The sequence below is a fragment of the Hyla sarda genome, chromosome 2, assembly GCF_029499605.1.
Source record: "Hyla sarda isolate aHylSar1 chromosome 2, aHylSar1.hap1, whole genome shotgun sequence".
Classification (NCBI taxonomy): Eukaryota; Metazoa; Chordata; class Amphibia; order Anura; family Hylidae; genus Hyla; species Hyla sarda.
In genome coordinates this window covers 112,829,666-112,857,023 of record NC_079190.1, presented here as the reverse complement: position 1 = coordinate 112,857,023, position 27,358 = coordinate 112,829,666, and the positions used below count along the sequence as shown (strand labels likewise).

General features: G+C 43.3%; 1 protein-coding gene across 3 annotated transcripts in view; it reads right to left on the bottom strand.

The window, feature by feature from the left end:
• The window catches only part of ITGB7 (integrin subunit beta 7), a 181,177-nt gene that overhangs the window by 126,414 nt on the left and 27,405 nt on the right, over window positions 1-27,358 (bottom strand). The window contains exon 1 of one of the 3 annotated variants that reach the window (XM_056555307.1): window positions 499-617. The exons of the other annotated variants lie outside the window; for them this stretch is intronic. The gene's annotated coding sequence lies outside the window, so the exon portion shown is untranslated. Of the gene's footprint in view, window positions 1-498; window positions 618-27,358 lie in introns of those variants that run through there. 3 annotated transcript variants of the gene reach the window in all.

Genomic DNA, 27,358 nt, shown 5'->3' with positions numbered 1-27,358 from the left:
AGATGTCACATGACATTATATAGAGCTGGAGATGTCACATGGTATTATATAGGGCTGGAGATGTCACATGGTATTGTGGTCCCCACGAGTGAAACCTGCGACCGCCAGTACGCTGAGGTTAGCTACTTGGTTCTTGGGGGGGGGGTTATGAACCCAGGGTCGGATGGTATTAACCCTCAATGTCACGTGATGCCACTGTAGTCTTGGTATCTCCCGGGGTACTACAGGTCCGGGGAATTCCGTCTCCTCACAGGCTAGCAAGGAAAGAATTGGCTCCACACTAGGTTGCAGTTTAACGGAGGCTTTACTAACTTGAAGATAGGTGGTACAATCTTCACAGCGCTCAACCAAAGTCTCCCAAAGGTTTAACAGACAGTCTCTAGAGGACCACACAGCTTGCAGTGTTTGGACTTGATATTGCATATATGCTTGGCTCTTACGGCCGGACTAGGAGTTTTAGGTCTGCGCTATATTAGGCTTGAGATTAGAGTCACTTACTGAAGTGTCGGTAGATTTGTGGCTTTTCGCCGGAAGATAATGAATTGTCCTTTAGGAATTCTCTGATCAAGGCTGAAGTAAAGGCTTGCTATTAGTTGGGGTTACTTCATGCTTTTCTTATCTCCCTCTCATCTTTGTTCTCACTCCTCTGCGGATTCTCTCTGCTACTCCGGAGCTTCTCCTCCTCTGAACTTGCTCAGACCTCCACTCTGTACTCTGAACTCCACACCACTCTTCTCAACTCCTCTCCTCCTCTACTCTCCTACTCTCCTACTCCTACTCTCCTACTCCCACAGGAAATGCCACCCCTTATAAGGGAAGGCTAAACTAAAGCCCATTGGCCAGGCAGCTGTGGATCATAGAGTTGTCTGTATCCCCTTTAGGATTTACAATAAAGTTACATACGAGTAATAACATAATATAACACCTTACACAAAAGTTTAGTCTAGCCCTCAGTCCTCCACTCTCACATACCCTGACTAAGCATGAGGTTGCTAGGTAACATACTTAAAGCTACAGACACCTAATAACGGATTGATAAGTTATAACAGTGCAAATACACATTAGAAATGGTTGAGTCCCTGCAGGGGAGCCCCCAGGAGACTGGAGGTCTCAATCTGAGAGGGCCTAAAATACCTTGACACAATGTACCTGTACCGGGACACCACAGTATTATATAGAGCTGGAGATGTCACTTGGCATTATATAGAACTGGAGATGTCACATGGCATTATATAGAATTGGAGATGTCACATGGCATTATATAGAGCTGGGGATGTCACATGGTATTATATAGAGCTGGGGATGTCACATGTCATTATATAGAGCTGGAGATGTCACATGGTATTATATAGAGATGGAGATGTCACATTGCATTATATAGAACTGGAGATGTCACATGGTATTATATAGAGCTGGAGATGTCACATGGTATTATATAGAGCTGGAGATGTCACATGGCATTATATAGAGCTGGATATGTCACATGGCATTATGTAGAACTGGAGATGTCACATGGTATTATATAGAGCTGCAGATGTCACATGGCATTATATAGGGCTGGAGATGTCACATGGTATTATATAGGGCTGGAGATGTCGCATGGCATTATATAGGGCTGGAAATGTCACATGGTATTATATAGGGCTGGTGATGTCACATGGCATTATATAGAGCTGGAGATGTCACATGGCATTATATAGAGCTGGAGATGTCACATGGCATTATATAGAACTGGAGATGTCACATGACATTATATAGAGCTGGAGATGTCACATGACATTATATAGAGATGGAGATGTCGCATGGTATTATATAGAGATGGTGATGTCACATGGCATTATATAGAGATGGAGATGTCACATGACATTATATAGAGATGGTGATGTCACATGGTATTATATAGAGCTGGAGATGTCACATGGCATTATATAGAGCTGGAGATGTCACATGGCATTATATAGAGCTGGGGATGTCACATGGTATTATATAGAGCTGGGGATGTCACATGGCATTATATAGAGCTGGAGATGTCACATGGTATTATATAGAGATGGAGATGTCACATTGCATTATATAGAGCTGGAGATGTCACATGGTATTATATAGAGCTGGAGATGTCACATAGCATTATATAGAGCTGGAGATGTCACATGGTATTATATAGAGCTGGAGATGTCACATGGCATTATATAGAGCTGGATATGTCACATGGTATTATATAGAGCTGGAGATGTCACATGGCATTATATAGGGCTGGAGATGTCACATGGCATTATATAGGGCTGGAAATGTCACATGGCATTATATAGAGATGGAGATGTCACATGGTATTATATAGAGCTGGAGATGTCACATGGCATTATATAGGGCTGGAGATGTCACATGGCATTATATAGGGCTGGAAATGTCACACGGTATTATATAGAGCTGAAGATGTCACATGGCATTATATAGAACTGGAGATGTCACATGGCATTATATAGAGCTGGAGATATCACATGGCATTATATAGAGATGGAGATGTCACATGGTATTATATAGAACTGGTGATGTCACATGGCATTATATATAGCTGGAGATGTCACATGGCATTATATAGGTCTGGTGATGTCACATGGCAATATATAGAGCTGAAGATGTCACATGGCATTATATAGAGCTGGAGATATCACATGGCATTATATAGAGATGGAGATGTCACATGGCATTATATAGAGATGGAGATGTCACATGACATTATATAGAGCTGGAGATGTCACATGGTATTATATAGAGATGGAGATGTCACATGACATTATATAGAGCTGGAGATGTCACATGGCATTATATAGAACTGGAGATGTCACATGACATTATATAGAGCTGGAGATGTCACATGGCATTATATAGAACTGGAGATGTCACATGGTATTATATAGGGCTGGAGATGTCACATGGTATTGTGGTCCCCACGAGTGAAACCTGCGAACGCCAGTACGCTGAGGTTAGCTACTTGGTTCTTGGGGGGGGGGGGGGTTATGAACCCAGGGTCGGATGGTATTAACCCTCAATGTCACGTGATGCCACTGTAGTCTTGGTATCTCCCGGGGTACTACAGGTCCGGGGAATTCCGTCTCCTTACAGGCTAGCAAGGAAAGAATTGGCTCCACACTAGGTTGCAGTTTAACGGAGGCTTTACTTACTTGAAGATAGGTGGTACAATCTTCACAGCGCTCAACCAAAGTCTCCCAAAGGTTTAACAGACAGTCTCTAGAGGACCACACAGCTTGCAGTGCTTGGACTTGATATTGCATATATGCTTGGCTCTTACGGCCGGACTAGGAGTTTTAGGTCTGCGCTATATTAGGCTTGAGATTAGAGTCACTTACTGAAGTGTCGGTAGATTTGTGGCTTTTCGCCGGAAGATAATGAATTGTCCTTTAGGAATTCTCTGATCAAGGCTGAAGTAAAGGCTTGCTATTAGTTGGGGTTATTTCATGCTTTTCTTATCTCCCTCTCATCTTTGCTCTCACTCCTCTGCGGATTCTCTCTGCTACTCCGGAGCTTCTCCTCCTCTGAACTTGCTCAGACCTCCACTCTGTACTCTGAACTCCACACCACTCTTCTCAACTCCTCTCCTCCTCTACTCTCCTACTCCTACTCTCCTACTCCCACAGGAAATGCCACCCCTTATAAGGGAAGGCTAAACTAAAGCCCATTGGCCAGGCAGCTGTGGATCATAGAGTTGTCTGTATCCCCTTTAGGATTTACAATAAAGTTACATACGAGTAATAACATAATATAACACCTTACACAAAAGTTTAGTCTAGCCCTCAGTCCTCCACTCTCACATACCCTGACTAAGCATGAGGTTGCTAGGTAACATACTTAAAGCTACAGACACCTAATAACGGATTGATAAGTTATAACAGTGCAAATACACATTAGAAATGGTTGAGTCCCTGCAGGGGAGCCCCCAGGAGACTGGAGGTCTAAATCTGAGAGGGCCTAAAATACCTTGACACAATGTACCTGTACCGGGACACCACAGTATTATATAGAGCTGGAGATGTCACTTGGCATTATATAGAACTGGAGATGTCACATGGCATTATATAGAGCTGAAGATGTCACATGGCATTATATAGAGCTGGGGATGTCACATGGTATTATATAGAGCTGGGGATGTCACATGGCATTATATAGAGCTGGAGATGTCACATGGTATTATATAGAGATGGAGATGTCACATTGCATTATATAGAACTGGAGATGTCACATGGTATTATATAGAGCTGGAGATGTCACATAGCATTATATAGAGCTGGAGATGTCACATGGTATTATATAGAGCTGGAGATGTCACATGGCATTATATAGAGCTGGATATGTCACATGGCATTATGTAGAACTGGAGATGTCACATGGTATTATATAGAGCTGCAGATGTCACATGGCATTATATAGGGCTGGAGATGTCACATGGTATTATATAGAGCTGGAGATGTCACATGGCATTATATAGAGATGGAGATGTCACATGGTATTATATAGAGCTGGAGATGTCACATGGCATTATATAGGGCTGGAGATGTCGCATGGCATTATATAGGGCTGGAAATGTCACATGGTATTATATAGGGCTGGTGATGTCACATGGCATTATATAGAGCTGGAGATGTCACATGGCATTATATAGGGCTGGAGATGTCGCATGGCATTATATAGGGCTGGAAATGTCACACGGTATTATATAGAGCTGGAGATGTCACATAGCATTATATAGAGCTGGATATGTCACATGGAATTATATAGAGCTGGAGATGTCACATGCCATTATATAGAGCTGGATATGTCACATGGAATTATGTAGAACTGGAGATGTCACATGGTATTATATAGGGCTGGAGATGTCACATGGTATTATATAGAGCTGGAGATGTTACATGGCATTATATAGAGATGGAGATGTCACATGGTATTATATAGATCTGGAGATGTCACATGGCATTATATAGGGCTGGAGATGTCACATGGCATTATATAGGGCTGGAAATGTCACACGGTATTATATAGGGCTAGAGATGTCACATGGAATTATATAGGGCTGGATATGTCACATGGCATTATATAGGGCTGGAAATGTCACACGGTATTATATAGGGCTAGAGATGTCACATGGAATTATATAGGGCTGGATATGTCACATGGCATTATATAGAGCTGGAGATGTCACATGGCATTATATAGAGCTGGAGATGTCACATGGCATTATATAGAGATGGTGATGTCACATGGTATTATATAGAGCTGGAGATGTCACATGGCATTATATAGAGATGGAGGTGTCACATGGCATTATATAGGGCTGGAGATGTCACATGGTATTATATAGAGCTGGAGATGTCACATGGTATTATATAGAGATGGAGATGTCACATGGCATTATATAGAGATGGAGATGTCACATGGCATTATATAGAGCTGGAGATGTCACATGGTATTATATAGAGCTGGAGATGTCACATGGCATTATATAGAGAGGGTGATGTCACATGGCATTATATAGAGCTGGATATGTCACATGGCATTATATAGAGCTGGAGATGTCACATGGCATTATATAGAACTGGAGAAGTCACATGGTATTATATAGAGATGGAGATGTCACATGGCATTATATAGAGATGGTGATGTCACATGGCATTATATAGAGCTGGAGATGTCACATGGTATTATATAGAGCTGGAGATGTCACATGGCATTATATAGAGCTGGATATGTCACATGGCATTATGTAGATCTGGAGATGTCACATGGTATCATATAGGGCTGGAGATGTCACATGGTATTATATACATTATATAGAACTGGAGATGTCACATGACATTATATAGAGCTGGAGATGTCACATGACATTATATAGAGCTGGATATGTCACATGGCATTATATAGAGCTGGAGATGTCACATGGCATTATATAGAACTGGAGAAGTCACATGGTATTATATAGAGATGGAGATGTCACATGGCATTATATAGAGATGGTGATGTCACATGGCATTATATAGAGCTGGAGATGTCACATGGTATTATATAGAGCTGGAGATGTCACATGGCATTATATAGAGCTGGATATGTCACATGGCATTATGTAGAACTGGAGATGTCACATGGTATCATATAGGGCTGGAGATGTCACATGGTATTATATACATTATATAGAACTGGAGATGTCACATGGCATTATATAGAGCTGGAGATGTCACATGGTATTATATATATTATATAGAACTGGAGATGTCACATGGTATCATATAGGGCTGGAGATGTCACATGGCATTATATATATTATATAGAACTGGAGATGTCACATGGCATTATATAGAGCTGCAGATGTCACATGGCATTATATAGAGCTGGAGATGTCACATGGCATTATATTGGGCAAGAGATGTCACATGGTATTTTTAGAGATGGAGATGTCACATGACATTATATAGAGCTGGAGATGTCACATGGCATTATATAGGGCTAGAGATGTCACATGGAATTATATAGGGCTGGATATGTCACATGGCATTATATAGAGCTGGAGATGTCACATGGCATTATATAGAGATGGTGATGTCACATGGCATTATATAGAGATGGAGATGTCACATGACATTATATAGAGCTGGAGATGTCACATGGCATTATATAGAGCTGGTGATGTCACATGGCATTATATAGAGCTGGAGATGTCACATGGCATTATATAGGGCTGGTGATGTCACATGGCATTATATAGAGCTGGAGATGTCACATGGCATTATATAGAGCTGGAGATGTCACATGGTATTATATAGAGCTGGAGATGTCACATGGCATGATATAGAGCTGGTGATGTCACATGGCATTATATAGGGCTGGTGATGTCACATGGCATTATATAGAGCTGGAGATGTCACATGGCATTATATAGAGCTGGAGATGTCACATGGTATTATATAGAGCTGGAGATGTCACATGGCATTATATAGAGCTGGAGATGTCACATGGTATTATATAGAACTGGAGATGTCACATGGCATTATATAGAGCTGGAGATGTCACATGGCATTATATAGAACTGGAGAAGTCACATGGCATTATATAGAGCTGGAGATGTCACATGGTATTATATAGAGCTGGAGATGTCACATGGCATTATATAGAGCTGGATATGTCACATGGCATTATATAGAGCTGGAGATGTCACATGGTATTATATAGAGCTGGAGATGTCACATGGCATTATATAGAGCTGGAGATGTCACATGGCATTATATAGAGCTGGTGATGTCACATGGCATTATATAGAGCTGGAGATGTCACATGGAATTATATAGAGATGGTGATGTCACATGGCATTATATAGAGCTGGAGATGTCACATGGTATTATATAGAGCTGGAGATGTCACATGGCATGATATAGAGCTGGATATGTCACATGGCATTATATAGAGCTGGTGATGTCACATGGCATTATATAGAGCTGGAGATGTCACATGGCATTATGTAGAACTGGAGATGTCACATGGTATCATATAGGGCTGGAGATGTCACATGGTATTATATACATTATATAGAACTGGAGATGTCACATGGCATTATATAGAGCTGGAGATGTCACATGGCATTATATAGAGCTGGAGATGTCACATGGTATTATATATATTATATAGAGCTGGAGATGTCACATGGCATTATATATATTATATAGAACTGGAGATGTCACATGGCATTATATAGAGCTGCAGATGTCACATGGCATTATATAGAGCTGGAGATGTCACATGGCATTATATTGGGCTAGAGATGTCACATGGTATTTTTAGAGATGGAGATGTCACATGACATTATATAGAGCTGGAGATGTCACATGGCATTATATAGGGCTAGAGATGTCACATGGAATTATATAGGGCTGGATATGTCACATGGCATTATATAGAGCTGGAGATGTCACATGGCATTATATAGAGATGGTGATGTCACATGGCATTATATAGAGATGGAGATGTCACATGACATTATATAGAGCTGGAGATGTCACATGGCATTATATAGAGATGGTGATGTCACATGGCATTATATAGAGTTGGAGATGTCACATGGCATTATATAGGGCTGGTGATGTCACATGGCATTATATAGAGCTGGAGATGTCACATGGCATTATATAGAGCTGGAGATGTCACATGGCATTATATAGAGCTGGTGATGTCACATGGCATTATATAGAGCTGGAGATGTCACATGGTATTATATAGAGCTGGAGATGTCACATAGCATTATATAGAGCTGGAGATGTCACATGGTATTATATAGAGCTGGAGATGTCACATGGCATTATATAGAGCTGGATATGTCACATGGTATTATATAGAGCTGGAGATGTCACATGGCATTATATAGGGCTGGAGATGTCACATGGCATTATATAGGGCTGGAAATGTCACATGGCATTATATAGAGATGGAGATGTCACATGGTATTATATAGAGCTGGAGATGTCACATGGCATTATATAGGGCTGGAGATGTCACATGGCATTATATAGGGCTGGAAATGTCACACGGTATTATATAGAGCTGAAGATGTCACATGGCATTATATAGAACTGGAGATGTCACATGGCATTATATAGAGCTGGAGATATCACATGGCATTATATAGAGATGGAGATGTCACATGGTATTATATAGAACTGGTGATGTCACATGGCATTATATATAGCTGGAGATGTCACATGGCATTATATAGGTCTGGTGATGTCACATGGCAATATATAGAGCTGAAGATGTCACATGGCATTATATAGAGCTGGAGATATCACATGGCATTATATAGAGATGGAGATGTCACATGGCATTATATAGAGATGGAGATGTCACATGACATTATATAGAGCTGGAGATGTCACATGGTATTATATAGAGATGGAGATGTCACATGACATTATATAGAGCTGGAGATGTCACATGGCATTATATAGAACTGGAGATGTCACATGACATTATATAGAGCTGGAGATGTCACATGGCATTATATAGAACTGGAGATGTCACATGGTATTATATAGGGCTGGAGATGTCACATGGTATTGTGGTCCCCACGAGTGAAACCTGCGAACGCCAGTACGCTGAGGTTAGCTACTTGGTTCTTGGGGGGGGGGGGGGGGTTATGAACCCAGGGTCGGATGGTATTAACCCTCAATGTCACGTGATGCCACTGTAGTCTTGGTATCTCCCGGGGTACTACAGGTCCGGGGAATTCCGTCTCCTTACAGGCTAGCAAGGAAAGAATTGGCTCCACACTAGGTTGCAGTTTAACGGAGGCTTTACTTACTTGAAGATAGGTGGTACAATCTTCACAGCGCTCAACCAAAGTCTCCCAAAGGTTTAACAGACAGTCTCTAGAGGACCACACAGCTTGCAGTGCTTGGACTTGATATTGCATATATGCTTGGCTCTTACGGCCGGACTAGGAGTTTTAGGTCTGCGCTATATTAGGCTTGAGATTAGAGTCACTTACTGAAGTGTCGGTAGATTTGTGGCTTTTCGCCGGAAGATAATGAATTGTCCTTTAGGAATTCTCTGATCAAGGCTGAAGTAAAGGCTTGCTATTAGTTGGGGTTATTTCATGCTTTTCTTATCTCCCTCTCATCTTTGCTCTCACTCCTCTGCGGATTCTCTCTGCTACTCCGGAGCTTCTCCTCCTCTGAACTTGCTCAGACCTCCACTCTGTACTCTGAACTCCACACCACTCTTCTCAACTCCTCTCCTCCTCTACTCTCCTACTCCTACTCTCCTACTCCCACAGGAAATGCCACCCCTTATAAGGGAAGGCTAAACTAAAGCCCATTGGCCAGGCAGCTGTGGATCATAGAGTTGTCTGTATCCCCTTTAGGATTTACAATAAAGTTACATACGAGTAATAACATAATATAACACCTTACACAAAAGTTTAGTCTAGCCCTCAGTCCTCCACTCTCACATACCCTGACTAAGCATGAGGTTGCTAGGTAACATACTTAAAGCTACAGACACCTAATAACGGATTGATAAGTTATAACAGTGCAAATACACATTAGAAATGGTTGAGTCCCTGCAGGGGAGCCCCCAGGAGACTGGAGGTCTAAATCTGAGAGGGCCTAAAATACCTTGACACAATGTACCTGTACCGGGACACCACAGTATTATATAGAGCTGGAGATGTCACTTGGCATTATATAGAACTGGAGATGTCACATGGCATTATATAGAGCTGAAGATGTCACATGGCATTATATAGAGCTGGGGATGTCACATGGTATTATATAGAGCTGGGGATGTCACATGGCATTATATAGAGCTGGAGATGTCACATGGTATTATATAGAGATGGAGATGTCACATTGCATTATATAGAACTGGAGATGTCACATGGTATTATATAGAGCTGGAGATGTCACATAGCATTATATAGAGCTGGAGATGTCACATGGTATTATATAGAGCTGGAGATGTCACATGGCATTATATAGAGCTGGATATGTCACATGGCATTATGTAGAACTGGAGATGTCACATGGTATTATATAGAGCTGCAGATGTCACATGGCATTATATAGAGCTGGAGATGTCACATAGCATTATATAGAGCTGGATATGTCACATGGAATTATATAGAGCTGGAGATGTCACATGCCATTATATAGAGCTGGATATGTCACATGGCATTATATAGAACTGGAGATGTCACATGGCATTATATAGGGCTGGAGATGTCACATGGTATTATATAGAGCTGGAGATGTCACATGGCATTATATAGAGATGGAGATGTCACATGGTATTATATAGAGCTGGAGATGTCACATGGCATTATATAGGGCTGGAGATGTCGCATGGCATTATATAGGGCTGGAAATGTCACATGGTATTATATAGGGCTGGTGATGTCACATGGCATTATATAGAGCTGGAGATGTCACATGGCATTATATAGGGCTGGAGATGTCGCATGGCATTATATAGGGCTGGAAATGTCACACGGTATTATATAGAGCTGGAGATGTCATATAGCATTATATAGAGCTGGATATGTCACATGGAATTATATAGAGCTGGAGATGTCACATGCCATTATATAGAGCTGGATATGTCACATGGAATTATGTAGAACTGGAGATGTCACATGGTATTATATAGGGCTGGAGATGTCACATGGTATTATATAGAGCTGGAGATGTTACATGGCATTATATAGAGATGGAGATGTCACATGGTATTATATAGATCTGGAGATGTCACATGGCATTATATAGGGCTGGAGATGTCACATGGCATTATATAGGGCTGGAAATGTCACACGGTATTATATAGGGCTAGAGATGTCACATGGAATTATATAGGGCTGGATATGTCACATGGCATTATATAGGGCTGGAAATGTCACACGGTATTATATAGGGCTAGAGATGTCACATGGAATTATATAGGGCTGGATATGTCACATGGCATTATATAGAGCTGGAGATGTCACATGGCATTATATAGAGCTGGAGATGTCACATGGCATTATATAGAGATGGTGATGTCACATGGTATTATATAGAGCTGGAGATGTCACATGGCATTATATAGAGATGGAGGTGTCACATGGCATTATATAGGGCTGGAGATGTCACATGGTATTATATAGAGCTGGAGATGTCACATGGTATTATATAGAGATGGAGATGTCACATGGCATTATATAGAGATGGAGATGTCACATGGCATTATATAGAGCTGGAGATGTCACATGGTATTATATAGAGCTGGAGATGTCACATGGCATTATATAGAGAGGGTGATGTCACATGGCATTATATAGAGCTGGATATGTCACATGGCATTATATAGAGCTGGAGATGTCACATGGCATTATATAGAACTGGAGAAGTCACATGGTATTATATAGAGATGGAGATGTCACATGGCATTATATAGAGATGGTGATGTCACATGGCATTATATAGAGCTGGAGATGTCACATGGTATTATATAGAGCTGGAGATGTCACATGGCATTATATAGAGCTGGATATGTCACATGGCATTATGTAGATCTGGAGATGTCACATGGTATCATATAGGGCTGGAGATGTCACATGGTATTATATACATTATATAGAACTGGAGATGTCACATGACATTATATAGAGCTGGAGATGTCACATGACATTATATAGAGCTGGATATGTCACATGGCATTATATAGAGCTGGAGATGTCACATGGCATTATATAGAACTGGAGAAGTCACATGGTATTATATAGAGATGGAGATGTCACATGGCATTATATAGAGATGGTGATGTCACATGGCATTATATAGAGCTGGAGATGTCACATGGTATTATATAGAGCTGGAGATGTCACATGGCATTATATAGAGCTGGATATGTCACATGGCATTATGTAGAACTGGAGATGTCACATGGTATCATATAGGGCTGGAGATGTCACATGGTATTATATACATTATATAGAACTGGAGATGTCACATGGCATTATATAGAGCTGGAGATGTCACATGGTATTATATATATTATATAGAACTGGAGATGTCACATGGTATCATATAGAGCTGGAGATGTCACATGGTATTATATATATTATATAGAGCTGGAGATGTCACATGGCATTATATATATTATATAGAACTGGAGATGTCACATGGCATTATATAGAGCTGCAGATGTCACATGGCATTATATAGAGCTGGAGATGTCACATGGCATTATATTGGGCAAGAGATGTCACATGGTATTTTTAGAGATGGAGATGTCACATGACATTATATAGAGCTGGAGATGTCACATGGCATTATATAGGGCTAGAGATGTCACATGGAATTATATAGGGCTGGATATGTCACATGGCATTATATAGAGCTGGAGATGTCACATGGCATTATATAGAGATGGTGATGTCACATGGCATTATATAGAGATGGAGATGTCACATGACATTATATAGAGCTGGAGATGTCACATGGAATTATATAGAGCTGGAGATGTCACATGACATTATATAGAGCTGGTGATGTCACATGGCATTATATAGGGCTGGTGATGTCACATGACATTATATAGAGCTGGAGATGTCACATGGCATTATATAGAGCTGGTGATGTCACATGGCATTATATAGAGCTGGAGATGTCACATGGCATTATATAGGGCTGGTGATGTCACATGGCATTATATAGAGCTGGAGATGTCACATGGCATTATATAGAGCTGGAGATGTCACATGGTATTATATAGAGCTGGAGATGTCACATGGCATGATATAGAGCTGGTGATGTCACATGGCATTATATAGAGCTGGAGATGTCACATGGCATTATATAGAGCTGGAGATGTCACATGGTATTATATAGAGCTGGAGATGTCACATGGCATTATATAGAGCTGGAGATGTCACATGGTATTATATAGAACTGGAGATGTCACATGGCATTATATAGAGCTGGAGATGTCACATGGCATTATATAGAACTGGAGAAGTCACATGGCATTATATAGAGCTGGAGATGTCACATGGTATTATATAGAGCTGGAGATGTCACATGGCATTATATAGAGCTGGATATGTCACATGGCATTATATAGAGCTGGAGATGTCACATGGTATTATATAGAGCTGGAGATGTCACATGGCATTATATAGAGCTGGAGATGTCACATGGCATTATATAGAGCTGGTGATGTCACATGGCATTATATAGAGCTGGAGATGTCACATGGAATTATATAGAGATGGTGATGTCACATGGCATTATATAGAGCTGGAGATGTCACATGGTATTATATAGAGCTGGAGATGTCACATGGCATGATATAGAGCTGGATATGTCACATGGCATTATATAGAGCTGGTGATGTCACATGGCATTATATAGAGCTGGAGATGTCACATGGCATTATGTAGAACTGGAGATGTCACATGGTATCATATAGGGCTGGAGATGTCACATGGTATTATATACATTATATAGAACTGGAGATGTCACATGGCATTATATAGAGCTGGAGATGTCACATGGCATTATATAGAGCTGGAGATGTCACATGGTATTATATATATTATATAGAGCTGGAGATGTCACATGGCATTATATATATTATATAGAACTGGAGATGTCACATGGCATTATATAGAGCTGCAGATGTCACATGGCATTATATAGAGCTGGAGATGTCACATGGCATTATATTGGGCTAGAGATGTCACATGGTATTTTTAGAGATGGAGATGTCACATGACATTATATAGAGCTGGAGATGTCACATGGCATTATATAGGGCTAGAGATGTCACATGGAATTATATAGGGCTGGATATGTCACATGGCATTATATAGAGCTGGAGATGTCACATGGCATTATATAGAGATGGTGATGTCACATGGCATTATATAGAGATGGAGATGTCACATGACATTATATAGAGCTGGAGATGTCACATGGCATTATATAGAGATGGTGATGTCACATGGCATTATATAGAGTTGGAGATGTCACATGGCATTATATAGGGCTGGTGATGTCACATGGCATTATATAGAGCTGGAGATGTCACATGGCATTATATAGAGCTGGAGATGTCACATGGCATTATATAGAGCTGGTGATGTCACATGGCATTATATAGAGCTGGAGATGTCACATGGTATTATATAGAGCTGGAGATGTCACATGGCATGATATAGAGCTGGATATGTCACATGGCATTATATAGAGCTGGAGATGTCACATGGTATTATATAGAGCTGGAGATGTCACATGGCATTATATAGAGCTGGAGATGTCACATGGCATTATATAGAGCTGGTGATGTCACATGGCATTATATAGAGCTGGAGATGTCACATGGAATTATATATATTATATAGAGCTGGAGATGTCACATGGCATTATATATATTATATAGAACTGGAGATGTCACATGGCATTATATAGAGCTGCAGATGTCACATGGCATTATATAGAGCTGGAGATGTCACATGGCATTATATTGGGCTAGAGATGTCACATGGTATTTTTAGAGATGGAGATGTCACATGACATTATATAGAGCTGGAGATGTCACATGGCATTATATAGGGCTAGAGATGTCACATGGAATTATATAGGGCTGGATATGTCACATGGCATTATATAGGGCTGGAGATGTCACATGGCATTATATAGGGCTGGAGATATCACATGGCATTATATAGAGCTGGAGATGTCACATGGCATTATATAGAGATGGTGATGTCACATGGCATTATATAGAGATGGAGATGTCACATGACATTATATAGAGCTGGAGATGTCACATGGCATTATATAGAGATGGTGATGTCACATGGCATTATATAGAGTTGGAGATGTCACATGGCATTATATAGGGCTGGAGATGTCACATGGTATTATATAGAACTGGTGATGTCACATGACATTATATAGAGCTGGAGATGTCACATGGCATTATATAGGGCTGGTGATGTCACATGGCATTATATAGAGCTGGAGATGTCACATGGCATTATATAGAGCTGGAGATGTCACATGGCATTATATAGAGCTGGAGATGTCACATGGTATTATATAGAACTGGTGATGTCACATGACATTATATAGAGCTGGAGATGTCACATGGCATTATATAGGGCTGGTGATGTCACATGGCATTATATAGAGCTGGAGATGTCACATGGCATTATATAGAGCTGGAGATGTCACATGGCATTATATAGAGCTGGTGATGTCACATGGCATTATATAGAGCTGGAGATGTCACATGGCATTATATAGAGCTGGAGATGTCACATGGTATTATATAGAGATGGAGATGTCACATGGCATTATATAGAGCTGGAGATGTCACATGGTATTATATAGAGCTGGAGATGTCACATGGCGTTATATAGAGCTGGAGATGTCACATGGCATTATATAGAGCTGGTGATGTTACATGGCATTATATAGAGCTGGAGATGTCACTAGGGTTGCCACCTTTCCCTCAGAAAAATACCGGTCGTGGGTGTGGCTATGTGGGGGTGGAGCTAAAAAAAGGGGAGGGGCTGATTGCACAGAGGACGAGGGATCAGGGGTTTAAGAAATGTCATGGGGGATGGGGGGGGTAAAGAAATGGCATGGGGGATGGGGGGGGTAAAGAAATTGCACAGGGGATGGGATGGATACCATATATATGCGGGGGGAACTTTCCTATATTGCACAAAAAAATTACATTTAGAGAATAAAACTTACAATTGTAAATAACATTTATTTAACAACAGGCAATACATTTAAGGGGGATACCCAGCAAATATAAATATAATATAAATACATTTGACAACCTCACCAAATAGTGCAAATGCAAACATTTTAACAGCTCCTCTGTATACACACTACCAACAACAAAAAATAGGATGAAAAAATCATCAAAACCAAATTGATACCAATAAAGCCCTCATATAGCTCTGTAGGTGGAAAACTGAAAATGTTGTACTGAACAAAACCACTATACACAGACCAGTATACTATAAAGGATCTGTACACAATATAAGTGATTATATACAGGACCATATGGCGGTAGATATCAGCTGTACACAAGATGTATCTACCATATAAGTGATTATATACAGGACCATATGGCGGTAGATATCAGCTGTACACAGGATGTATCTACCATATAAGTGATTATATACAGGACCATATGGCGGTAGATATCAGCTGTACACAGGATGTATATACCATATAAGTGATTATATACAGGACCATATGGCGGTAGATAACAGCTGTACACAGGATGTGTATACCATATAAGTGATTATATACAGGACCATATGGCGGTAGATATCAGCTGTACACAGGATGCGTATACCATATAAGTGATTACAGTTACATTTTGGGACTCACAATTACATCTTTTCTGATCAGCGGCATCCTCTTTCCTTTTCCCCTCCGTCCGGATAAGACCGCCATGTGGATCTCTTAACATCTGCAGGAAAAACATGTCAGACTCTGCATATATTCAGTGCCCTCCCCTCCTCTACACAATCTGCCCATCTATAGGCCCACAAACTGTAATAATGCCCTCCTTGGTGTCCTGCACAGTAAAAGGGTAGGTAGCCAGGTAAATAGGTAACTAGGTAGGTAGATCAGGAAGCCAGATATGTAGGTAGGTGACAAGCCAGGTAGGTAGGGGGCTAGCTAGGTAGTTAGGCAGCCATGTATGAAGGCCAGGGACATAGTTAGATAGCCTGGTATGTAGGTAAGTAGTTAGGCATCCAGGTATAAAGTTAGGTAGCCCCCCCCCCCAATAAATATAGGTAGTTACACCCCCCCCCCCGTTCCCTATAGGCAGAGTCACCCCCTCTCTTCCCCATAGGTGTAGGCAGTTACCCCCCCCCTCTCTTCCCCATAGGTATAGGCAGTTACCCCCCCCTCTCTTCCCCATAGGTATAGGCAGTTACCCCCCCCTCTCTTCCCCACAGGTATAGGCAGTTACCCCCCTCTCTTCCCCATAGGTATAGGCAGTTCCCCCCCTCCCTCTCTTCCCCATAGGTATAGGCAGTTACCCCCCCCCCTCTCTTCCCCATAGGTAGAGGCAGTTACCCCCCCCCTCTCTTCCCCATAGGTATAGGCAGTTACCCCCCCCCCTCTCTTCCCCATAGGTATAGGCAGTTACCCCCCCCCTCTCTTCCCCATAGGTATAGGCAGTTACCCCCCCCCCTCTTTTCCCCATAGGTATAGGCAGTTACCCCCCCCCTCTCTCTTCCCCATAGGTATAGGCAGTTACCCCCCCCCCCCCCTCTCTTCCCCATAGGTATAGGCAGTTACCCCCCCCTCTCTTCCCCATAGGTATAGGCAGTTACCCCCCCCCCCTCTTCCCCATAGGTATAGGCAGTTACCCCCCCCCTCTCTTCGCCATAGGTATAGGCAGTTACCCCCCCTCTTCCCCATAGGTATAGGCAGTTACCCCCCCCCCTCTTCCCCATAGGTATAGGCAGTTACCCCCCCTCTCTTCCCCATAGGTATAGGCAGTTACCCCCCCCCCCTCTTCCCCATAGGTATAGGCAGTTACCCCCCCCCCCCCTCTCTTCCCCATAGGTATAGGCAGTTACCCCCCCCCCTCTTCCCCATAGGTATAGGCAGTTACCCCCCCCCCCTCTCTTCCCCATAGGTATAGGCAGTTACCCCCCCTCTCTTCCCCATAGGTATAGGCAGTTACCCCCCCCTCTCTTCCCCATAGGTATAGGCAGTTACCCCCCCTCCCTCTTCCCCATAGGTATAGGCAGCTACCCCCCCTCTCTTCCCCATAGGTATAGGCAGTTACCCCCCCCCCCTCTCTTCCCCATAGGTATAGGCAGTTACCCCCCCCTCTCTTCCCCATAGGTATAGGCAGTTACCCCTCCCTCTCTTCCCCATAGGTATAGGCAGTTACCCCTCCCTCTCTTCCCCATAGATATAGGCAGTTACCCCCCCCCCCCTCTCTTCCAAATAGGTATAGGTAGTTACCCCCCCCTCTCTTCCCCATAGGTATAGGCAGTTACCCCCCCCCCCTCTCTTCCCCATAGATATAGGCAGTTACCTCCCCCCCCCTCTTCCCCATAGGTATAGGCAGTTACCCCCCCCCTCTCTTCCCCATAGGTATAGGCAGTTACCCCCCCCCCTCTCTTCCCCATAGGTATAGGCAGTTACCCCCCCTCTCTTCCCCATAGGTATAGGCAGTTACCCCTCCCTCTCTTCCCCATAGGTATAGGCAGTTACCCCTCCCTCTCTTCCCCATAGGTATAGGCAGTTACCCCCCCCCCCTCTCTTCCCCATAGGTATAGGCAGTTACCCCCCCCCCCTCTCTTCCCCATAGGTATAGGCAGTTACCTCCCCCCCCCCCCCCTCTTCCCCATAGGTATAGGCAGTTACCTCCCCCCCCCCCTCTTCCCCATAGGTATAGGCAGTTACCCCCCCCCCTCTTCCCTATAAATATAGGCAGTTACCCCCCCCCCCTCTTCCCAATAGGTATAGGCAGTTACCCCCCCCCCCCCCCTCTCTCTTCCCCATGGGTATGGTAAGTTACCCCCCTCTTCCTCATGGAATTGGGGTGGGGGGGGGGGGAATTGCCACAGGGGAATAGGGGTGGGTGGGGTGGAATTCAGAGACACACACACACTGGCTGACAGACACACAAACACTGGCACACACACACTGGCCGACAGACACACAAACACTGACTGACACAAACACTAACACACACATAGTAACAAACACACTTACCTACTACCGCAGCACCTATCCAGTCTCCTCTCAGTCTCGGCGAGTGACGTGACGTCCTGCGCTGCGCGGGTCTGCGGAGTGACGTCACTTCCGCAACGTCCCTCCGCAGATCCGGCCGCACAGCATTGCACAGGAAAAGTTTTAGACTGTGACTGGGAGACAGGGACAGCCTCAGAGTCAGACAGGGTGCTGTGCTGAGCGGCATGGTGCGGCGCGGGCGGCCCGCACTCCTGCTCAGCGGTGCCGGCACCGAACAGAACAGGAGTTTTTTTTTAGGTTAGTGTGATGAGAGTGAATGAAAAATACTGGCCATTGCATAGCCGGTATTTTTCATCCAAACTTACCGGCACAGCCCGGAATCTGAATGAAAATACCGGCTGTGCTGGTAAAATACCGGCAGGGTGGCAACCCTAGATGTCACATGGCATTATATAGGGATGGAGATGTCACATGGTATTATATAGAGCTGGAGATGTCACATGGTATTATATATATTATATAGAACTGGAGATGTCACATGGCATTATATAGGGCTGGAGATGTCACATGGCATTATATAGAGCAGGAGATGTCACATGGAATTATATAGAGCTGGAGATGTCACATGGCATTATTTAGAGATGGAGATGTCACATGACATTATATAGAGCTGGAGATGTCACATGACATTATATAGAGATGGTGATGTCACATGACATTATATAGAGCTGGAGATGTCACATGGTATTATATAGAGCTGGAGATGTCACATGACATTATATAGAGCTGGAGATGTCACATGGCATTATATAGAGATGGTGATGTCACATGACATTATATAGAGCTGGAGATGTCACATGGTATTATATAGAGCTGGAGATGTCACATGGCATTATATAGAGCTGGAGATGTCACATGGCATTATATAGAGATGGTGATGTCACATGGTATTATATAGAGCTGGAGATGTCACATGGCATTATATAGAGCTGGAGATGTCACATGGCATTATATAGAGCTGGTGATGTCACATGGCATTATATAGAGCTGGTGATGTCACATGGCATTATATAGAGCTGGTGATGTCACATGGCATTATATAGAGCTGGTGATGTCACATGGCATTATATAGAGCTGGAGATGTCACATGGTATTATATAGGGCTGGAGATGTCACATGGCATTATATAGAGCTGGAGATGTCACATGGCATTATATAGAGCTCAGGCCCTCTAGTTAAGCTGACTTTTAGGGGAGGAAGCCACAGGCCCCACTGTTAGGCAGATTCCAGGGATGGGCATCACAGACTTTCTTGTTGGGCTGACCCCACAGGACAGCACCACAGACCCCATAGTTCGGATTACTCTGAGTGAGAGCACCACGGGCCCCTTTGTTTGGATGACTGTACGGGAGGTCCAGATAGACCTCATAGTTGAGCTGACTTCAAGGTAGGGTGCCACAGGCCCCATTGTTAGGCTGACTCCAGGGGAGGGCGCCACTGGCTCTATAATGGACTGACCCAAGAAAGGGGCTCCACAGGCCCCTAGTTAAGCTGACTTTGAGGGGAGGGGAGCCACAGGCCCCATTGTTAGGCTGATTCCAGGGTAGGGTATCACAGACCTCTTTATTGGACTGACCACACAGGATGACACCACAGACCTCAGAAGCCCTTTAGTTGAGCAGATTGTGGAAGGCCACCATGTTGGGCTAAATCCCAGGAAGGGTGCCACCTACCTCATTGTTGGACTGTCTCTGCGAGAGGGCATCACAGGCCCAATAGTTAGGCTATAGGGGGAGGCAGGATACCACGGGCTCCATTGTTGGGCTGACTCTGTGAAATGGCACCTCAGGCCCCATTGTGTGGCTGACGTATGGGTATGGCACCACAGTTGTGCTAAATGTGGGAGAGGGCTGCACAGGCTACATAATTGGCTGACTCAGGGGGGCAGCTTCACAGGCTCACTAATCAGGCTGGCAATGGTGAAGGGTGCCAAAGGCAAGAGGCAGGGGCCACAGGCTCCCTTGTTAGGCCGACTCCTGGAGATAATGCCTGAGAACTCATAGTTAGGATACCTCCTGGCGAAGCCGACACTGGCCTCCTTGTTGGAATGATTCCAGGGAAGGGTGCAACAGGCCGTTTAGTTGTGCCGATGCTGGTAGAAGGCACCAGAGGCCCTATAGTTTGGACCAACTCCAGGGAAGGACATCACAGGCCACATAATTGGCTGGGGGGGGGGGGGTACTCCACAGGCTGCTTAGTCGGGCTGACTCCAGGGGAGGGAGCAAAAGTCCCCCTTGTTGGGATGTCATCTGGAGAGGACTTCATAGGCCCTACAGTAGGGCTTACTCCAAAGGGTTGGGGGGCACAGGCCCCCTTGTTGGGCTGATTTCTGGGGCGGTTGCCTCAAAACCACATAGTTAGGATGTCTCCAGGTGATGGTGCCGCAGGCTCCATTGTTGCTGACTGAAGGGAGAGCGCCACAGGCACATGATTGGCTGTATCTGGGGCTCCACAGGCTCCATAGTTGGGCATACTCATGGGGAGGGCGCCACAGGCCTCCTTGTTGGTATGACTCCAATGGAGGGCCTTACATGCCCCCTAGTTGGAATGACTCCAAGGGAGGGTGGCACAGGCCCCAGTTTAGGGCTGGTGCCAGGGAAAGACACCAAAGGCCCCGTTGATGAGCTGACATCAAGGGAGGGTGCCTAAGGCCCCACTGTTGGGCTGACTTCGAAGTAGGGTGCCACAGACCCCATTGTTGTGTTACCTCCAGGGGAGGGAGGCACAAGCCACTTACTTGTACTGATACCAGGTGAGAATGCTTTAGGCATCTTAGTTTGGCTGACTCCAGGGGAAGTTGCTCCAGGCCCCCTTGTTGGGTTGACAGCTGAGGGGAAGAGTGGCATAGGCCCCATAGTTGGGCTGACTCCAGGGGATGGTGCCAAAGGCCCCATAGTTGTGCGGAGAGGGCACCACAGATCCGATTATTGGGTTAACTCAGGAAGAGGGTGCTACAGGCCTCTTATTTTGGTGACTTCAAAAGAGGGTGCTACGAGCCCCCTAGTTGAGCTGACTTAGGGGAAGGCCGTTACAGACCCCCTTGTTGGGCTGAATCCTAGATAGGGTGCCATAAGCCAAATTGTCTGGCTGACTCCGGGAGAGAGTGCAACATGCCACCTTGTTGGGCTTACTTAAAGGGAGGGCCCCACATGCCTCTTGGTTGGACTGACTAAGAGAGAGCGCCACAGGCCCCTGTGTTGGGCTGACTTCGGGGGAGGGTGCCACAAGCACTATTAATGGGTTGACTCTGGTGGAGGACATCACAGACCCCATTGTTGAGCGGACTCCAGTGGTCCCTTTTTTCATGTACGTGACCACTGAGGGGAGTGAATCATGTGCACAATGTATGTGATGTCATCTCAACATTTCCAGCAACAATGGAGAGAAGCTGGCACTGGAGCAATGGTACATTTTTATTACTTTATTTTTATTCTGGTGACAGCCTATAGACATTTTTTAACTCCCAGAAAAACCCTATAACGTTTTAAATAAACCATGTGGCTCCCTCTAAATGCCACTAGATGGAGACAAACACCAACACTAATAGCGGAAGACCTGCATGAAGGCATAATTTAATTTGCAGACAGTTTTTCATATCCCACATAATTTACCACATATGTTGTTTTCCATTACGGGAGTGCAACATTTACTTATTCAGTTCTCCAGTTGATTGTTAACTTTCAAATAAAATAAGTCACTTTGGCCATAACTGAAGCACAATATATTATTTCATTATTGCAATGGAATCTGATAAAACTCTTATATTTATCCAGCAGAACAAGTTAAAGAGGAAATTAGACCGAGGGCAAAAAGCTAGATAGAGACTCAAACTAGATATTTTACTAGTGCTTCTTTTACTGTGCTTCTATTAGCAAATGTATATATACAGAAACATACACAGTATATGCAGGTATACACTTTGTACCTTAAAGGGGGTTGTCTGGGGAAATAAAACATATCCCCTATCCATGCGATAGGGGACAAGTTTCTGGTTGCGGGGGGGTCCAACCACTGCTTCCCTCAGCAATCTCTTGTACGGGGCTGGCTACTCACCCATACTTGGCGCGGTCTGGCCTCTACCCTCGGAGATCGGCTTCAGTGACAAATGGCCACTCAGCAAATCACCAGCTGAGCCAGGACTCCGCCTGAACCAGTGATTTGCCGAACAGGTTGTAAGGGTACCAGAGCATGCCCTATACAGGAGATCGTGGGGGGCCCCAGCGATCGGACCCACCGTGATCAGAAACCTAATATTGTGTCTCTGGAGTACCCCTTTAATACTGCTATACTATTTCTTGTATAAATATCAGGGCTTGTACACACTGAGAAGATTCAGTAAGGAAATTATCCTAGCTGAATTCCTCAGTGGATTTGCACAGTTCAAAATTATCCAGAATCGGCACCTATATGTGTGGCAATTTTCCATGGACATAAGCGCCATCCAATTAACAACATGGAATTTCTCTGGCTGATTCCACTGGAGGATTGAACATGTTCATTTTTCTGTCAGAGTGCAAATCCTCATCGGAGATTCTGCTGTGATAGCCTGGGGGATGTAGGGTATGGGGAGTGTAGCTGTGCGGTGATTAAAGGGTTCTTGTTAACCCTTACTATTCGTGATGCCAGGGTGAGGGGTCCTCAGTAATGCTTGTCCTACCACCACCCTTCCCAAGAGCGATAGGGAGGAAGATAATAATAGAATATCCACAACCGGAGAGTTTTCTGAAACAGGTATAACTTTTACTGAAAATTTTCTGCAAGCTTCATAAACTGTACAGTCTCTATGCATAAAACTGCTTTCTCTGGAGATTGACAAAGATTGCAATTTAGCAATTTAGAGCCTTTAGGTATAAGGCACTGTTCCACTGGATTTAGGGGATTTAGTTGCGGTCCAGTAGTCACAATAGCATTAGCGGGGGTAGTTTAGAACTCACGGATTTAGTTTAGCTGAGGCTGGTAGGTTTTGAGGCCTAGCGTGTCTTTGAAAGTTGGGCAGATCCATCCTGCTAGTCCGGCATCCACGAGAGCAGCAACTCAAGAGAGCGATAATTGGCTACAGCTCCCTTATATGGGCAGGGGCTGGACTAGTGCTAATTGGTTCATACTGATGTCAATCACCATTACAAAGATTTGAAGGTAACACGTGACCCAAGGGCCTCCTAAGGTCCTACAACATACCATAGAGGTTATTAACATGGTCACATGACCAAAGGTCCTGCGACGCTAAACAAGGTAAGTACTATACATCATATTAGATATATATTATTATTAAATATATACATGTACTAGCATTAGAGAATTAGACTTAAGGAGAGGCGACTAGGGGCTGTCCCACCTGAGGGACCCTAACTGAGCATAGTTACTCTGACTTTGGGGACCTCTACACTAGGTACGGTATGTAATACGGTACCGGGACACCACACTGCTACAGAATTTCTGTGTTTGACCACAGCAGCGGAATTACCATTAAATTAATGGGAGTGTATCTCAAGGCAAGTGTGTACGGTATATTCCGTGCAAATTGTCTGTAGTGTGAATGGGGGCTTACACATCATCAATGCTGCTATTCAGGGACCATATTATAATACCATACAAAGACCAAATAATAACTCCTTCCCAGTGTTCACATAATAGTGTTATAAGCAGCTCCCATAATGCCTCCATATAATGTCCATAAAGTACTTCCATGTAGTGACCACATAAGGCAAGACACAGACACAGTGACTCAAGCTGCACAACAGCAAGTCTCACCTCCATAATATTTTGTGTGACTTGTCTGCAGCTTGCTGTTGTGCGACTTTATTACAGTATGACTTAGCTGTTAACAAAATAGCCAAGTTCAACAGAAATCATAAGCTAGTCGCAGTCGCACACGACTTGCACTGAGGTCAATGGTGGCAAAGTCTCATACAAACAACTCACAAGCTGCCATCATAAATCTATTAACCCCATAAGGACGCAGCCCATTTTCACCTCAAAGACTGAAAACAATTTTCATTTTTTGGACTTTCGTTTTTTCCTCCTAATCTATAAAAAATCATAAGACGTTCAATTTTGCACCTACAGACCCATATAAGGGCTTGTTTTTTGCATCACCAATTGTACTTTGTAATGAACTCAATAATAATTATATAACAAAATTCACGGCAAAACAAAAAAAATTATATTTGTGGGGTGAAATGAAAAAAAATTGCCATTTTGCAACTTTTTAGGGCTTCCGTTTCTACTCAGTTAAATTTTTGGGAAAAATGACACCTTATCTGTATTCTGTAGTTCCATATGGTTACAAGGATTCCCAATTTATGTAGGTTTTATTTTATTTTACTACTTTAAAAAAATTATAACTACATGCACCAAAATTAGTATGTTTAAAATTTTCATCTTCTGACCCCTATAACTTTTTTATTTGTCCACATACGGGGCAGTATGAGGGCTAATTTTTTTGCATCGTGTTCTGTAGTTTTTATCGGTACCCTTCTTGTTTTGATGGGACTTTTTGCTCGCTTTTAATTAATATTTTTATGGTATATTAAGTGACCAAAAATGCACAATTTTGGACTTTGGTATTTTTTTACGTGTACGCCATCGACCGTGCAGTTTAGCTAACCATATATTTTAATTGTTGGGACATTTATGCACACGGCGGTACCACATATGATGTTGTTTTGTTATTACATTATTTTATTTAAAAAATAGGAAAAGGAGGTGATTCAAACTTTTATTAGGGGGGGGGGCTTATTCACATTTATTAACTTTTTTACATGCAATCTTTTGAGTGCATACACTAATCAATGCTATGCCATAGCATAGCACTGATCTGTGTTATTGGCGCTCTGCTGCTCCAGCTGGCTGCAGGCATGGAGAAGTAGATTGCTTATTGGACGACAAGGAGGCAAGTGAGGACCCTCCCGTCGTCCACTAAGCTGATCAGCTTCCCTGAGCTGCCGAGACACTTTCACTTTCAATTTAGACGCCGCAATTAACTTTGATCGCAGTGTTTAAAGGGTTAATGCCGGCATCGGCCCGATCGGTGGTGCCCGGGATTAACCCTGGGTCCGGTAATGGGACTCAGGGAATACAGATATGCCCTCTGTCCTTAAGGACTTGGGAAGTAGGGCATACCTGCACGCCCTGCGTTCTGAACAGAACAGGTTAAAGATGCATAGAGATGCTTTTATGGTGTCTATTGTGTCACAGGACGCAGCTCATTTTCACCTTAAAGACGCAGCCCTTTTTTGCAAATCTGACCACTGTCACTTTAAGCATTAATAACTCTGGAATGTTTTTACCTCTTATTCTGATTCCGAGATTGTTTTTTCGTGACATATTCTACTTTAACATAGTGGTAAATTTTTGTCGTTACTTGCATCCTTTCTTGGTGAAAAATCCCAAAATGTCATGAAAATGTAGAAAATTTTTCATTTTTCTAACTTTGAAACTCTCTGCTTGTAAGGAAAATGGATATTCCAAATAAATTATATATTGATTCACAAATACAATATGTCTACTTTATGTTGACATCATAAAGTTGACATGTTTTTACTTTTTGAAGACATTAGAGGGATTCAAAGTATAGCAGCAATTTTCAAAATGTTCAAGAAGATTTCAAAATCAGAATTTTTTAGGCACGAATTATGTTTGAAGTGGATTTGAGGGGCCTTTCTGTGAGAAATACCCCATAAATGACCCCATTATAGAAACAACACCACTCAAAGTATTAAAAATGACATTCAGAAAGTTTGTTAAAGAGTAGCTATCACTATATTAAATTTCCCTATTCCCCCTTCCCATCTGTCTCTGACACTAACTACATCCATCCCTGTCTTTATTTGTCCCCAAATCCCCATAAAATGACCTTATTTTGCAGAGCTGCAGGAACTCAGAGTTAAGCTTTCTGGTGAGGGCAGGAAGTGGGCGGCCTCGGCAGGCTCAACGTCATCTGAAGCCTGGCCGGGGCTCTCTTCCACCCGTCTCCTCTCTCTCTTCTGCAGCACGCACGCTGCAATGAATGAGGA